The sequence below is a fragment of the Lucilia sericata genome, unplaced genomic scaffold, assembly GCF_015586225.1.
Source record: "Lucilia sericata isolate MDLA Ls3-8-SP2 unplaced genomic scaffold, ASM1558622v1 Contig001425F_arrow, whole genome shotgun sequence".
Lineage (NCBI taxonomy): Eukaryota > Metazoa > Arthropoda > Insecta > Diptera > Calliphoridae > Lucilia > Lucilia sericata.
This window is the reverse complement of record NW_023995358.1, coordinates 1-17853: the sequence shown is the minus strand read 5'-3', so window position 1 is coordinate 17853 and position 17853 is coordinate 1. Positions and strand designations below refer to the sequence as shown.

The following is a 17853-nucleotide window of genomic DNA, read 5'->3' as shown; positions in this document are numbered from 1 at the left end:
TTTTTTCCTCATTGTTTGTTCATCATCTTTTGTCAACACTTTTCAACATTCAAACGTTCATATCGAAATAAAAACGTGTTGGCTGCATTTCTATCGCGTACTTTAACTGTGACAATATTTTCTTAACAAATTTGTTCGCACAGAAAAACCAGGGGGCAGAATGGATGGATCAGGCATGGAAAACTAGACTATAAACTAGACTATAGACTATAGATTAGACTATAGCCTAGACTAAAGACTAGACTATAGACTAGACTATAGACTAGACTATAGACTAGACTATAGACTAGACTATAGACTAGACTATAGACTAGACTATAGACTAGACTATAGACTAGACTATAGACTAGACTAGACTAGACTATAGACTAGACTATAGACTAGACTATAGACTAGACTATAGACTAGACTATAAACTAGACTATAGACTAGACTATAGACTAGACTATAAACTAGACTATAGACTAGACTATAGACTAGACTATAGACTAGACTATAGACTAGACTATAGACTAGACTATAGACTAGACTATAGACTAGACTATAGACTAGACTATAGACTAGACTATAGACTAGACTATAGACTAGACTATAGACTAGACTATAGACTAGACTATAGACTAGACTATATACTAGACTTTAGACTAGACTATAGACTAGACTATAGACTAGACTATAGACTAGACTATAGACTAGACTATAACTAGACTATAAACTAGACTATAGACTAGACTTTAGACTAGACTATAGACTAGACTATAGACTAGACTATAGACTAGACTATAGACTAGACTATAGACTAGACTATAGACTAGACTATAGACTAGACTATAGACTAGACTATAGACTAGACTATAGACTAGACTATAGACTAGACTATAGACTAGACTATAGACTAGACTATAGACTAGACTATAGACTAGACTATAGACTAGACTATAGACTAGACTATAGACTAGACTATAGAACTAGACTATAACTAGACTATAGACTAGACTATAGACTAGACTATAGACTAGACTATAGACTAGACTATAGACTAGACTATAGACTAGACTATAGACTAGACTATAGACTAGACTATAGACTAGACTATAGACTAGACTATAGACTAGCTATAGACTAGACTTAGACTAGACTTAGACTAGACTAGACTATAGACTAGACTATAGACTAGACTAGACTATAGACTAGACTATAGACTAGACTATAGACTATACTATAGACAGACTATAGACTAGACTATAGACTAGACTATAGACTAGACTATAGGACTAGACTATAGACTAGACTATAGACAGACTATAGACTAGACTATAGACTAGACTATAGACTAGACTAGACTAGACTAGACTATAGACTAGACTATAGACTAGACTATAGACTAACTATAGACTAGACTATAGACTAGACTATAGACTAGACTATAGACTAGACTATAGACTAGACTATATACTAGACTTTAGACTAGACTATAGACTAGACTATAGACTAGACTATAGACTAGACTATAGACTACTATAAACTAGACTATAGACTAGACTATAGACTAGACTTATAGACTAGACTATAGACTAGACTATAGACTAGACTATAGACTAGACTATAGACTAGACTATAGACTAGACTATAGACTAGACTATAGACTAGACTATAGACTAGACTATAGACTAGACTATAGACTAGACTATAGACTAGACTATAGACTAGACTATAGACTAGACTATAGACTAGACTATAGACTAGACTATAGACTAGACTATAGACTAGACTATAGACTAGACTATAGACTAGACTATAGACTAGACTATAGACTAGACTATAAGACTAGACTATAGACTAGACTATAGACTAGACTATAGACTAGACTATAGACTAGACTACTAGACTAGACTAGACTATAGACTAGACTATAGACTAGACTATAGACTAGACTATAGACTAGACTATAGACTATAGACTAGACTATAGACTAGACTATAGACTAGACTAGACTAGACTAGACTAGACTATAGACTAGACTATAGACTAGACTATAGACTAGACTATAGACTAGACTATAGACTAGACTATAGACTAGACTATAGACTAGACTATAGACTAGACTATAGACTAGACTATAGACTAGACTATAGACTAGACTATAGACTATACTATAGACTAGACTATAGACTAGACTATAGACTAGACTATAGACTAGACTATAGACTAGACTATAGACTAGACTATAGACTAGACTATAGACTAGACTATAGACTAGACTATAAACTAGACTATAGACTAGACTATAGACTAGACTATAGACTAGACTATAGACTAGACTATAGACTAGACTATAGACTAGACTATAGATAGACTATAGACTAGACAATAGACTAGACTAGAATATAGACTAGGCTATAGACTAGACTATAGACCAGACTATAGACTAGACTATAGACTAGACTATAGACCAGACTATAGACTAGACTATAGACTAGATTATAGACTAGACTATAGGCTAGACTATAGACTAGATTATAGACTAGACTATAGACTAGACTATAGACTAGACTATAGACTAGACTATAGACTAGACTATAGACTAGACTATAGACTAGACTATAGACTAGACTATAGACTAGACTATAGACTAGACTATAGACTAGACTATAGACTAGACTATAGACTAGACTATAGACTAGACTATAGACTAGACTATAGACTAGACTATAGACTAGACTATAGACTAGACTATAGACTAGACTATAGACTAGACTATAGACTAGACTATAGACTAGACTATAGACTAGACTATAGACTAGACTATAGACTAGGATATAGACTAGACTATAGACTAGACTATAGTCTCTAGTAGAAAGCCAGAGTCGGATAACCTAGAAGCCGGATGGGCTATAGTTAAGAAGAAAAAGAATACGAGATCCCGCAAGCCTCGGCCAGATACTATGATAATATCTGTCAAAAACGATATCTCTTACGCTGATATTTTAAAGAAAATTAGGGCAGACCCTGAACTAAAAGAACTAGGTGATGAGGTAAACAAAATTCGAAGAACCCAGAAAGGGGACCTTTTTTTAGAACTTAAGTCTGGAAGCGAAAACCTAGCAGAAAGATTTAATGAAAAAATTAAAACATCTTTGGATGGATCAGTGGATGTAAAAACACGAATAGATGAGATTGTTATTGAATGTAAAGATATGGATGATATCACTACAAAGTTAGAAATATGTCAATCCTTTTCCAAAGCGCTAGGTATACCAGATCTAAGAGAAAATATTGTTAAGTCCCTCCGAAAGACCTATGGAGGAACTCAATCAGCTAAAATTAGCCTCCCAACAGAAGCTGCAATGAAAGCACTCAAGCTAAAAAAGATCAAAATTGGTTGGTCTATGTGTCGCATAAGAGAAACCATTACACTCACTAAGTGTTTTAGGTGTCTGGAATTTGGCCATATTTCAAGATTCTGTAAATCTGACGTAGATAGATCGAATCGGTGTCTAAGGTGTGGACTTGATGGGCATTTAGTGAGGGATTGTCAGGCCGAGCCGAACTGCATGCTATGTAAATTTGGAGGGAATACGGATCTAAAACACAATGCTGGTAGCTATAGATGTCCTATATTTAGAAAGGCGTTAAGTTCCAGACACAAATGAAGTTTATTCAGCTTAATATAAACCATTGTAGTGCAGCGCAGGAGCTATTAAAACAGACCATCTGTGAACAACAAATTGACGTCGCCCTTGTTTGCGAGCAGTACAAAAACCTTGAGAGAAATGTTTGGGAAAGTGATTCAACAGGTAAAGCAGCAGTGTGGGCCTGCGGCAACAAAGCAATAGAGAAAGGTATGCACCATTTACAAGAAGGCTTCGTAAGAATTAAGATCGGTGGAATATTCGTATATAGCTGCTATATATCACCTAATATACCACAACATGAATTCGAGCAAATAATAGACAACCTAGTGAACGACGCAAATAGGCATAATCCAATTGTCATAGGAGGTGATTTTAATGCATGGGCAATAGATTGGGGTAGCCAAAGAACAAACAAAAGAGGCAAAATACTTCTGGACGCGTTTTCTAGACTTGACGTGATTCTAGCAAACAAAGGACAGGCACACACTTTTCGGAGAGCTGGTTATGGGTCAGTAGTCGACATAACCTTCGTGAGCTCTAGTTTATCAAAAGAAATGGATTGGTATGTTAGCGAACACTATACTCACAGTGACCATCAGGCTGTAATTTTCACAATTAATCCTAATACATCATTGAGTATAGTATCAGACAAATTTAAATTTCAAGGATGGGCGAATGATAAGATCGATGAAGAAGCCTTTACCGAAACCTTTTCATACCAGCAAATTGAAAATGGCCCGGTATCCGATATGGCAGAAAAAGTCTTAGCAGCACTAAAGATGGCTTGTGATGCGTCCATGCCAAGAAAAAGATCAAACCATAGAAGGAAAGAAAACTACTGGTGGAATGATAATATATCAGCCCTTAGAAGCGAATGCTTGAGAAGTAGAAGAAAATACCAAAGAAGCAGAGGCAGACCAGACTTCATAGCTAAAAGGGAAATATATCACGAAGCCAGGAAAGGCCTACAAGAAGCCATTAGACGTAGTAAATCCGAGTGCTTTAAAGAACTATGCAACGAAGCTGATGCAAATCCCTGGGGTAACGCATATCGAGTTGTAATGTCAAAGCTAAAGGGGAAGAGGTCAGCCCAAATAACATGCCCTAACCTTATTAGAGAAATAGTATCAGTTCTATTCCCGGAAGGAGAACCGTACTCAGAGCCGTATTCAATCGTGCAACAAGGCGAGATAGAAGTGACAGAGGAGGAAATAATAAACCTCTGTGCGAGGATTGGCGATAACAAAGCACCAGGCCTTGACTTCATTCCGAATAGGGCTTTAAAGATCGCTCTAAAATCAAGACCAGAGATTTTTACCAGGCTGTTCAGCAGAAGTCTCAGAGAGGGGAAATTCCCCGAGATCTGGAAGAAACAAAAACTAATTCTGATACCAAAACCAGGAAAAACATTAGGTGAACCACAATCATACCGACCAATCTGTCTACTTGACACCTTAGGCAAATGCTTGGAAAGAATTGTCTATACGAGACTGTTAAAGGCAGTAGAAGAAACCTGTGGGCTATCGGATAGGCAATATGGATTTAGAAAGGCTAGATCAACAATTGATGCAGTGAATTTCGTAACTGAAACAGCTAAGAATGCAATCAATGGAAAAGGCAAGAATAGATATTACTGTGCCATAATTACACTAGACGTTAAAAATGCTTTTAATTCTGCGGGATGGAAACACATTATTTCCTCGTTAAGATCTCTTAATGTCCCCGAATACCTTATTGCAATAATAAAGGATTACTTCTCAAACAGAACTCTGTGGTTCGAAACTGACAATGGTACGGAATCGTATAATATTACATCAGGTGTCCCACAAGGATCAGTCCTAGGACCACTCCTGTGGAATATTATGTACAATGGCATATTTGACTTAAGAATCCCAGAAGAAGCGACCGTTGTAGGATTCGCAGACGACGTCGCAATCCTTGTCAGAGCACGTCACCTGAAAGAAGTCCAGTTATATGCGAACGAATCAATTGCAATTATTAGAAATTGGATGAAAGATATGAATCTGAAACTTGCAGAGCATAAAACGGAGGCAGTGCTTATAAGCGGAAAGAGGAAGAGAGAGACTCTTTCATTTACTGTGGGGACAACTGAAATCAAATCGTCTGAATCTATTAAATACTTAGGTATAATGGTTGACGATCGCCTAAACTTTAAGAAACACATAGAATATACATGTGAGAAAGCAACAGCTGTATCAAATGCCTTAGCAAGAATGATGCCAAACATCGGTGGCCCACGACAGAGTAGAAGAATTTTAATTTCAAGGGTAACGAACTCAGTTATTCTTTATGGAGCACCAATTTGGGAATGCGCAATATCTGAAGCATCTAGAAAAAACATTTCTGCAATACATAGAAGAAGCTGCCTAAGAGTATGTAGTGGTTACAGAACAATTTCTGCAGAAGCAGCAAATGTAGTAGCGGGCATAATACCTGTGGACTTAGCAGCCAAAGAACTATCGGCTGTCTACGAAGAGAAATCTAGAAGCCCACATATCCCAAAGGTGGAAATAAGCCGGATAGAAAGGGAGAAAACTATGAGGGAATGGCAGAGGAGATGGGAAAGTACAAGTAAGGGCCGATGGACCTTTCAACTAATCCCAGACATCAATATATGGATAAATAGACGCCATGGTGAGCTGAACTACCATTTGACGCAATTCCTTACAGGACATGGTATCTATAGGAGCTATTTATACCGGTTTGGCCATGACAACTCACCAAGATGCCCGAAATGCCCAGATCTAGATGACACAGTAGAACATGTCGTTTTTAATTGCCCACAATTCTCTGGACTACGAAGCAGGTTGGAATCGTGCATTGGTGAACAAATAAAGACAGACAATATAATAGAAGCAATTCTAAAATCAGAACATAACTGGTCATTGGTGAACATGTACATAACTTCAATAAATATAGCTCTGCGAGATGCAGAGATTATTCGCAAGGCCCAGAACGTGGCCTAGGAGACGAACTCTGAGAGTTAAGGAAGTTCAGCGTCAAAGCTGACCACCCCGCGAAGTAGTACCTGGTGGCAGTTCCGCGGAGTGTGGTGTTGACGATGGAGGTGGTTTTAGTCGGTAGGAATCCGACATACCCTTTATGGGACCTATGTAAGGTTTCCTCCTCCACTATACAAAAAAAAAAAAAAAAAAAAAAAAAAAAAACAGACTAGACTAGACTAGACTAGACTATAGACTAGACTATAGACTAGACTATAGACTAGACTATAGACTAGACTATAGACTAGACTATAGACTAGACTATAGACTAGACTATAGACTAGACTATAGACTAGACTATAGACTAGACTATAGACTAGACTATAGACTAGACTATAGACTAGACTATAGACTAGACTATAGACTAGACTATAGACTAGACTATAGACTAGACTATAGACTAGACTATAGACTAGACTATAGACTAGACTATAGACTAGACTATAGACTAGACTATAGACTAGACTATAGACTAGACTATAGACTAGACTATAGACTAGACTATAGACGACTATAGACTAGACTAGACTATAGACTAGACTATAGACTAGACTATAGACTAGACTATAGACTAGACTATAGACTAGACTATAGACTAGACTATAGACTAGACTATATAGACTATAGACTAGACTAGACTAGACTATAGACTAGACTATAGACTAGACTATAGACTAGACTATAGACTAGACTATAGACTAGACTATAGACTAGACTATAGACTAGTATAGACTAGACTATAGAAGACTATAGACTATAATAGGACTAGACTCTAGACTAGACTATAGGCTAGACTATAGACTAGACTATATACTAGACTATAGACTAGACTATAGACTAGACTATAGACTAGACTATAGACCTAGACTATAGACTAGACTATAGACTAGACTATAGACTAGACTATAGACTAGACTATAGACTAGACTATAGACTAGACTATAGACTAGACTATAGACTAGACTATAGATTAGAATATAGACTAGACTATAGACTAGACTATAGGACTAGACTATAGACTAGACTATAGACTATACTATAGACTAGACTATAGACTAGACATAGACTATACTATAGACTAGACTATAGACTAGACTATAGACTAGACTATAGACTATACTATAGACTAGACTATAGACTAGACTATAGACTATCTATGGACTAGACTATAGATGTAGTGGTAGTAGTTGTGGATGTCCTTGCCGTTTTATTTGTGTGTTTGTTTGTATACACATACAATTGTTTTTGAAGAAATATAAAATGACAAAGTTTATTGTATGCGCTTTAATTAAGAAAAACAAATGCTGGCGACAATGACTCCGATAGAAGGGTAGAAAGATAGACAGACAGACAGACAATGGTCGAAAATGATGATGATGATGAGGGCGTTGATGTCATTACCAACTGTAGAATAAGGTGAAATATTTACTTTATGTGTATGTGAGTATATTGTTTGCAGTTTCATTTGTATTTATTTAAATCAACAAATTGATTAAATAAATATATAAGTAATTGGTTTAATTGTAAACTGTATGAATAAACAGAGAAGTAATTTAATGTAGTTGTTCTTCTTCCTTTTTATAATATTGTAGTGTACATACGTATGTATTACCGTTAACAATTTGATATAAAAAAATTAATTAATTTTATGCAATTGAATGAAAAGCTAGCAGATTGCCAATAATGGTTTTTTACATTAAGTGGTACGTACACATTTTACATATGAGCAGGTACATATTTTTATGAAACTATGGCGTATGAGTGATATTTTCACAAATTAATGTTAATAATTAATCATACTCTTATTTCATTGTTGCACTTGTCAAACAATTTTTAAGAAATGTATGCATAAAATTTTCAGGATATATGTATGTATAACTGCTTGTCCACTAGGTAACCTCTAATTGTTTATTTACATGCTTTCTCTATATTTAATTTAACTTTCTTACATATTTTTAATTCATATATTTCTTTTAACAATTATTTTAATATGAAAGAATATAAAAATAACGAAACATTTGCAAAATCTATATAATACCAACAACCTATTTTTAGTTTGGTGTCCTTGACAATTAACAATTTATCTTGTGTTTGCTTGAAAAAATGTGGGCAAATGTGGCACAATAAAAAGCAACTAAATGTTGTAAAAAGAAAGCAACCTAAGTACTAGTCTTATATACTTTTTATTTGTTCTCTGTACAGAATGAAAATTAATATAGAAAAAATGGTATAAATAGGATAGCAGGTTAGACTGCCTTCTAATTGGGTGGGATGGAAAATGGGAAATTTTTTAAGTAAATAATTTTACTCCTTGAATCTTGTTCGCCAATGAGTAGTTAGAAAAATTAAAATTTTTAGGAATTCTGCCGAGTGGGCCTCCTTACTTCTATACAAAGGTATAAGAATGTAATATTGTCAAAATTATAAGAGTCATTCCATTCCATTCCATTCCATAACATTACTACTAACTACTAACAACTACTACTAACTAACTAACTAACTAACTAACTAACTAACTAACTAACTAACTACTGAACTAACTAACTACTAACTAACTACTAACTAACTAACTAACTAACTAACTAACTAACTAACTAACTAACTAACTAACTAACTAACTAACTAACTAACCTAACTAACTACTACTAACGTAACTAATAACTAACTAACTAACTAACTACTAACTAACTAATACTAACTAACTAACTAACTAACTAACTAACTAACTAACTAACAACTAACTAACTACTAACTAACTAACTAACTAACTAACTAACTAACTAACTAACTAACTAACTAACTAACTAACTAACTAACTAACTAACTACTAACTAACTAACTAACTAAGTAACTAACTAACTAACACTAACTAACTAACTAACTAACTAACTAACTAAAACTAACTAACTAACTAACTAACTAACTAAACTAACTAACTAACTACTAACTAACTAACTACTAACTAACTAACTAACTAACTACTAACTACTAACTAACTAACTAACTAACTAACTAACTAACTAACTAACTAACTAACTACCTAACTAACTAACTAACTAACTACTAACTAACTAACTAACTACTAACTAACTACTAACTAACTAACTAACTAACTAACTAACTAACTAACTAACTAACTAACTAACTAACTAACTACCTAACTACTAACTAACTAACTAACTAACTACTAACTAACTACTAACTAACTAACTAACTAACTAACTAACTAACTAACTAACTAACTAACTAACTAACTAACTAACTAACTAACTAACTAACTAACTAACTAACTAACTAACTAACTAACTAACTAACTAACTAACTAACTAACTAACTAACTAACTAACTAACTAACTAACTAACTAACTAACTAACTACTAACTAACTAACTAACTAACTAACTAACTAACTAACTAACTAACTACTAACTAACTAACGAACTAACGAACTAACGAACTAACTAACTAACACACTAACTATTTACACAGTTTCCGTATGTGTCTTCATCTGTATGTTTGTTGACGGAGAGACAGACGGAAATCAGTTTTTAGAAGACTCATCTAGGGTCAAGATCCAAATCTTCAATAATTCTATCAGACTTGCTTTCGAGAAGTTTCCTATTGAAAATGAGCAAAATTGGTTCATAAGTAACTGAGATATGAGCAAAAATCTGAGACTACCTCTAAAAGTTTCCTTAACAAATTATAAATAAAAGCATACAAACAGCAACAATGAGATAAAGCAGTTATATTTAGGTAATACATTTAATATATGTTTGAGGGTGGTAAAAAAGTTCAATTTGTTTGTGGAAAGGTAATACAGTTATATATCTTGAAACCAAATAAAAGGGTACTTTTTGGTACTATTGAACCTAGAAACATGAAATTAAGCATGTAAAGCCCGGAGTAAGCAAGAACCTATAAAAGGGGACATTTGGGTACATATTCGTACTTCAGAAGAAACTTTTTGAATTTTCTTTAATATTTAATATAGTAACATGAAATTAAATATGTTGGGCTAGGGGTAAATGATAACCTTTAATGAGGATTTTTTGGTTCTTTTTCGTTATACAAAAAGTACTTTTGAATTTTTTGTTCTATTAAACCTAGAAGCATGAATTAAGCATGTAGGGCCAGGAGTAAGTGAGAACATGTGAAAGGGGACTTTTCGGTACTTTTTCCTTCTTCAAAAATATATATTTTTAATTTAAATATGGAATGGAACACATATTCTTACATGTTTATAAATATTTACATGAAGAATTTGCAAACTTGTATAATATGTTATTTTGCATATTTTACGGGGTTTCAAGGGTTTCCCTTACTACGAACGTCTATTAATTTTTTATTTTTAGATGACGGTGTCATATCTGAATGGAGGTATAGAACTTAAAGGCATCAAGTCCATAGGCTGGTTCTTAGTGGTATTAGAAGCTAACTAGTTTTTATGCTTTAATTATCAGTTACTTGACGTTGCCTTTAAAAAGAAATGTAGAACTTTTCTCTCCATGAAAACCCCTAAACAACATCCTCCAAGTATTCAAATGCACTTTTACTCTGACGATTATATTTTTTTATTCATACTTAGTACATACATATGTATGTAAATATATATGTTGATATGTGGGTGTAAAAGTACAAAATAAAATTTATTGCTGCTGTTGAGGCATTATTAAAAAACATGTAAAAAATTTTATGATTTTTGTAATTTAGTTTGTTTGCATTAATAAACCAAATTGCAATTAAGTGTATGTGAAGATTTATGGAGAAAAACAAAAAAGTTTATTTATGTGCAAAATACTGACATTTTGTATTTTAAAGAAATTTGCTAAGGAAAAGTTGAGCTTTTCGACAAGAAAAAGTTGTTCTATTTATCTTATTTAAATTAGAAAAGAAAAAGTAAAATAAATAAGTATTATAGAAAGGAAATAGAAAAGAAACTTAAGGAAGTTGCTTTTTATATAAAACAAAACTTTACTTAGACTATTAGAAGTAAACAGATTTTGTGGTGAATATAACAAAATCCAAAATAGAATTCGAGTCCTAATTAAATGTAAATCTATAATAGAGAATCTTTTAGTATTTCTTCATTCCTAGAAATTTAAAATTTTCCTTAATATTAAAGCTAAAAACTAAAATTCTAACATTCAGTATTTGGTACTTTTTTGTGTTCTTTTCTTGAGTTTCTGTATTTAATTTTTAAAATGTCTATTTTTTACACATATGAGACATTGCATAAACTTAAACAATCTGTTATTTTAGATTAAAAACTTTTAACAAATTTTTAACACACAATGTGTCAACTCAAAGGAGACACCAAATGTGCATTGAATCTTTCACTTCTACAGTTTCCTGTTCTCATTATGTCTACTGTGTCTTAAATAATTGCAAGCAATTTGTATGATTTTCCTTTTCTTTTGTTATTACTACAAATTAATTCCAGGGCTGTGATTGTACTCAAGACAATAGAAAGTTTAGACAATATAAACATCGTGATATAGGGAGTCTATACTCGAGAATGAAGAGAGCCTATGGTTGACTATTATGGAGATTCTATACTGGAATTAAGACAGAGAGAGTCTATAGTCGAAACTATAGAGAGTCAATAGTAGAGACTGTAGGGAATCTTTAGTCGAAACTAAAAAGTGTATTTAGTCGAAAGTATAGAGAGTCTATAGTCGAGATTATAAAGAGTGTAAAGTGGAGTCTATAGAGTGTGAATAATCGAGACTATAAAGAGTCTATAGTCGAGCCTAAAGACAGTCTATAGCCGAGATTATTGATAATCTCTAGTCGACACGATAGATATCCTATTATCGAGACTATAGAGAGTCTATAATCGAAACTATAGAGAGTCTATAGCCGAGACTTTAGAGAGTCTATAGTCCAGACTATATAGAGTCTGTAGTCGAGACTATACAGAGTCTATACTCGAGATTATAGAGAGTCTATAGTCAAGACTATAGAGAGTCTATACTCGAGACTATAGAACGTCTATAGACGAGACTATGGAAAGTCCATAGTCGAGACTATAGAGGGTCTATAGTCGAGACTATAGAGAGCCTATAGTCGAGACTATAGAGAGTCTATAGTTGAGACTATACAGAGTATATAGTGGAGAATATACAGAGTCTGTAGTCGAGACTAAACAGAGTCTATACTCAAGATTATAGAGAGCCTATAGTCAAGACTATAGGGAGACTATAGTCGACACTATAGAGAGTCTATAGACGAGACTATGGAAAGTCCATAGTCGTGACTATAGAGAGTCTATAGTCGAGACTATAGAGAGCCTATAGTCGAGACTATAGAGAGTCTATAGATCAGACTATACAGAGTCTGTAGTCGAGACTATACAGATTCTATACTCGAGAATATGGAGAATCTATAGTCAAGACTATAGAGAGTCTATAGTCGAGACTATAGAGAGTCTATAGACGAGACTATAGAGAGTCTATAGACGAGACTATAGAAAGTCTATAGTAGAGATTAAAGAAGTCTATAGTAGAGACTATAGAAGTCTATAGTTAAAACTTTAGATATCCTATAGTCGATGGTATTGATTGAGAGTCTATAGTCGAGACTATAGAGAGTCTATAGTCGATAGTATAGAGAGTCTTTTAGACTATAGATAGTCTGTAGTCTAGAGAGTATATAGGCGAAACTATAGAGAGTCGATAGTAGATACCATGTAGAGTCCTTAGTCAAAACTTTTGAGACTCAATAGTCGAGACTATAAAGAGTCTATAGTGTAAACTATAGATATTCAATGGTCTAGACAATATATAGTCTATAGCTGTGACTGCAGAGAGTCTATAATCGAGACTATAGAGTCTATAGTCGGGATGATATATAATTTATAACCGGGACTATAAATAGTATGTAGAGGGTACACAGTCGACACTATATAAAGGCCACAGTCGAGACTATCGAGAAATTTATAATCAGAACTGTCGACAGTCTCTAGTTGAAACAGTACAAAGTCTTTTATCAAGACTATGGCAAGTCCGTTTTCGAGATTATGTATTCAGGTCTACACATAGACCATAAAGAGTCTTACCAGTCTATTGTCAAAACTTTGGAAAGTCAATATTCGAAATATAGAAAGGCTGCAGTCAAGACTACGAACTCTTGTAATAGAAACTATAGTCGAAAATATTGGGAGTCAATAGTCATGATTTTAAATATGATAAGTAATCAATGGAGATAAGTAATCAATTATTTTAAAAGTCTCTATTATTTAAAAACGAATTTTGCAACTACAAACATTAATTTGCAAGAGCATCCCAACCCTGTTGCTGCTCATTGTTCTTAAACAGAACCAAAAGAAAGAATAACTTAAAAAATCATTATTTTCTACTTCATTGTAGTGATTGCTATTGGGCTCTACGAGTTGAAAGTATTTACAAAAATAATTAGATATTAAACAAGACGACAGATTTTGTTGTGCAACAAAAGCAGGAAATTAAATGAAAAAAAAAAAAAAATAACCGGAAAATATTATAATAGTTTCTTGTTGTTTTTGGAGTACTAAGATCAAAATGAAAACAATAGAAAATATCATTAAAAGATTACAGTTGGAAAATAAATTGAAATAACTTCTTGTTTATATAACTATTTGAAGTTATAATTGTAAAGTATTAAAACAGAAAATAAACAAAGTGAAGACATTTAAACTCAAAACTACTAGTTTGGGGTATTTAACTAGGTTAAATTCTAATGCATTTTTTCTTTGATCCCATAATCACTAAAGGTATAATTTCGATTGAAATTCGGTAATATAAATACAATGTCAATGATTTTAACCTTTAACCTTTTGTTTTATTTCAAATACTCACCGCTGCCAATAGAAAATCAAAATTACACACGGCAATTTGTTTAAATTTGTCCATATCATCGGAACGCATCAAATGATGCCAACTCTCCTCCACATGACGCATACTGTATGAAACATCTGCGGCCATGGGATTATAAAATGTTGAAGTATCATCATTCGGATGGCCCGATGGCTTACGTCCCCCCGAGAAAGTATCTTTATCCTTCATAGTCGTTTGACTGGCCAACGATTGCTTATCATCACTAATCTCTCGTTCGGTGCTTTCATCCTCTTCCTCTTCACACTCCTGCTCTTCGGGATCGGCGGGGAAAAATATATTTGCAATAGCTATATGCATGGAACGTATACTGTTCGTGTCCATATAGCGGTTACGTGACAATTGTTTGCAGTAGGGATAACGCCATTGGATAAGGACTTTGCCGGACATGATTTTGTCACGCAGTAGGAAACCTGAAAGAAGATATTAAAAGTATTTTATTGATTAAGGAGGAAGATTTTGAAGATATTTCCTTAAAAAAAAAACATTCTGTAGTCGAGACAATAAGGTGTCCAAAGCCGAGACAGTATAGCTATAACAAAGACTCTGGGGAGTCAATAGTCAATAATCTAGGTAGTCAATAGTCGAGGCTATAGATATTATATAGAAAAGACTACAGATAGTACATAGTGGTGTTTATTCGACTTTAGAAATCCCACAGTATAGAGAGTATAAAATCACGACTATAGAGAGAGTTTAGTCGAGACTATAAAGAGTTTTTAGTCGAGAATATAGAGAGACTATAGCCAAGACTATAGCCAAGACTATCGAGGGTCTTTAGTCGACACTATAGAGAGTTTATGGTCGAGACTATAGAGCGTCTATAGTCGAGAATATGGAGAGTCTCTAGTCGAGACTATAGAGAGTTTATAGTCGAGACTATAGAGAGTCTATAGTCGAGATTATATAGAGTCTATAGTCGAGAATATAGAGTGTCTATAGTCGTGACTGTAGAGAGTCTTTAGTTGAGACTATAGAGAGTCTATAGTCGAAACTACAGGGAGTCTATAATATATATAATTTCGACTTTAGAAATCCTACTGTCGAGGCTTTAGAGAGTTTATAGTCGAGACTATAGAACGTTTATAGCCGGGAATATGGAGAGTCTATAGTCGAGACTACAGAGAGTCTATAGTCGAGACTATATAGAGTCTATAGTCGAGACTATAGAGACTCTATAGTCGGGATTATAGACAGTCTATAGTGGGGACTAAAGAGAGTCTATAGTCGAGATTGTAGAGAGTCTATAGTCGATACTATAGAGAGTCTATAGTCGGGACTATAGAGAAACTATGGTCGAGACTGTAGAGAGTCTATAGTCGATACTATAGAGAGTCTATAGTCGAGACTATATACAGTCTATAGTCGAGACTATATACAGTCTATAGTCGAGACTCTAGAGAGTCTACAGTCGGGTCTATAGAGAGTCTATAGTCGAGACTGTAGAGAGTATATAGTCGATACTATAGAGGGTCTATAGTCGAGAATGTGGAGAGTCTATAGTCGATACTATAGAGGGCCTATAGTCGAGAATATGGAGAGTCTCTAGTCGAGACTATATAGAGTCTATTGGCGAGACTATATAGAGTCTATAGTCAAGATTATAGAGAGTCTGTAGTCAAGACTATAGAGAGTCTATAGTCGATACTATGGAGAGTCTATGGTCGAGACTATAGAAAGTCTATAGTCTTGACTATAGAGAGTCTATAGTACTGACTATAGAGAGTCTATAGTACTGACTATAGAGAGTCTATTGTCCTGACTATAGAGAGTGTATAGTCAAGGCTATAGAGAGTCTTAGGAGACAGTATACAGAGAGTTCATAATTTCGACTTTAGAAGTCCTACTGTCGAGGCTATAGAGAGTCTATAGTCGAGACTATAAAGAGTCTATATTCGAGACTACGGACAGTCTATAAAGAGTCCATAGTTTCGACTTTAGAAATCCTACAGTCGAGGCTATAGAAAGTCTATAGTCGAGACTATGGACAATATACAGAGAGTTCATAGTTTCGACTCTAGAAATCCTACAGTCGAGGCTATAGTCGAGATTATAGACAATCTATAGACTGTCCATAGTTTCGACTTTAGCAATCCTACAGTCGAGGCTATAGAGAGTCTATAATCGAGACTATAGAGAGTCTATAGTCGAGACTAAAGAGTATCTATAGTCGAGACCATAGAGAGTATTTAGTCGATACTATAGCGAGTCTGTGGTAATTCAGAGAGTCTATAGTCAAAAGTACAGGGAGCCTATAATCGAATCTACAGAGGGTCTGTAGTCGAGAGTAAAAAAAGTCTATGTTTAAACCAATACTCACTCATTTCATTGTGTATTTTTTTGAATGAAGAAAAACAAAAGTTTCCCCGCTCCGATGTAATGCAGGCCTCTGGATCATCGATGGGCATTAACAATTCCAACAGTTCCGTTTCGGACAAACCAAATTCCGATAAAGTTAAATAGGCTGCCAAACGGCCAAAACCTTTTCTACCATATTTTAATTCTAAATTATCAAATTGCTTTTCTAAAAATTCTATAAAAGTTAAATTATTGTCGCGCGACAATTGCTTTCTCAATACGGTATGATTTTGCTCATGGGCCAAATCGAATAGATATTCTGTGGACTTAAAACGATCCTTTTGCATTTGGGTAAACTTTAACTGTTCCACCGGTGTAGTGGTAGAACATATCAATTGCACATTCCAGGGTAAAGAGGTGGGTAACCAGGAGAGTGCAGCCACAATATCACAATCCAAAGGATTTAATAAATGCAAATCATCGATGAACAAGAAGAGAACATCAAAATTCATATCCTCTATGCGACGCAGCAAATTCTGGAACCAATTGTTTATGTACAGGGGATCAAAGGAGGCATCCTTGGGCAGATAACCCTCGGGTATATTAAAGATAATGGAAATTTGCTGACACAATACTCTTAACATTTCCAAATTATAGGCCGAACGTGGTGAGGCCGCTGCAAAACGTACTATACGATGTACTCGTGTTTGGGGCTGAAACCAATTCTTAACATCATGATATAGTTCTGTCATTAATGTACTCTTGCCACTGCCATGTGTACCGCATATAAAGTAGGGTGCATGTCGGCTGCCATTACGGAAGTTTGCCATTAAATTTAGTTTTAAACGTTCCACTACGGGTGATTTAATTAAGGCTTTTGCATCTTGATGTTCCTTTAAAATGCGTAAATGTGTTGAATGTTCATGAAATATTTCCTGCAAGTAAATGGAAAGAAATGTCGGGGGGGTGGGTGAGAAATGTTTAAATATATAAAAGCTTGCTTAAAAGGGAAACGGTGTTTGAA

The 17853-nt window shown here is 34.3% G+C and overlaps 1 pseudogene; it reads right to left on the bottom strand.

The window, feature by feature from the left end:
• The window catches only part of LOC119611348, an 80051-nt pseudogene extending 62287 nt beyond the window's left edge, over window positions 1-17764 (bottom strand).
• Between the last annotated feature and the right edge of the window lie 89 nt (window positions 17765-17853).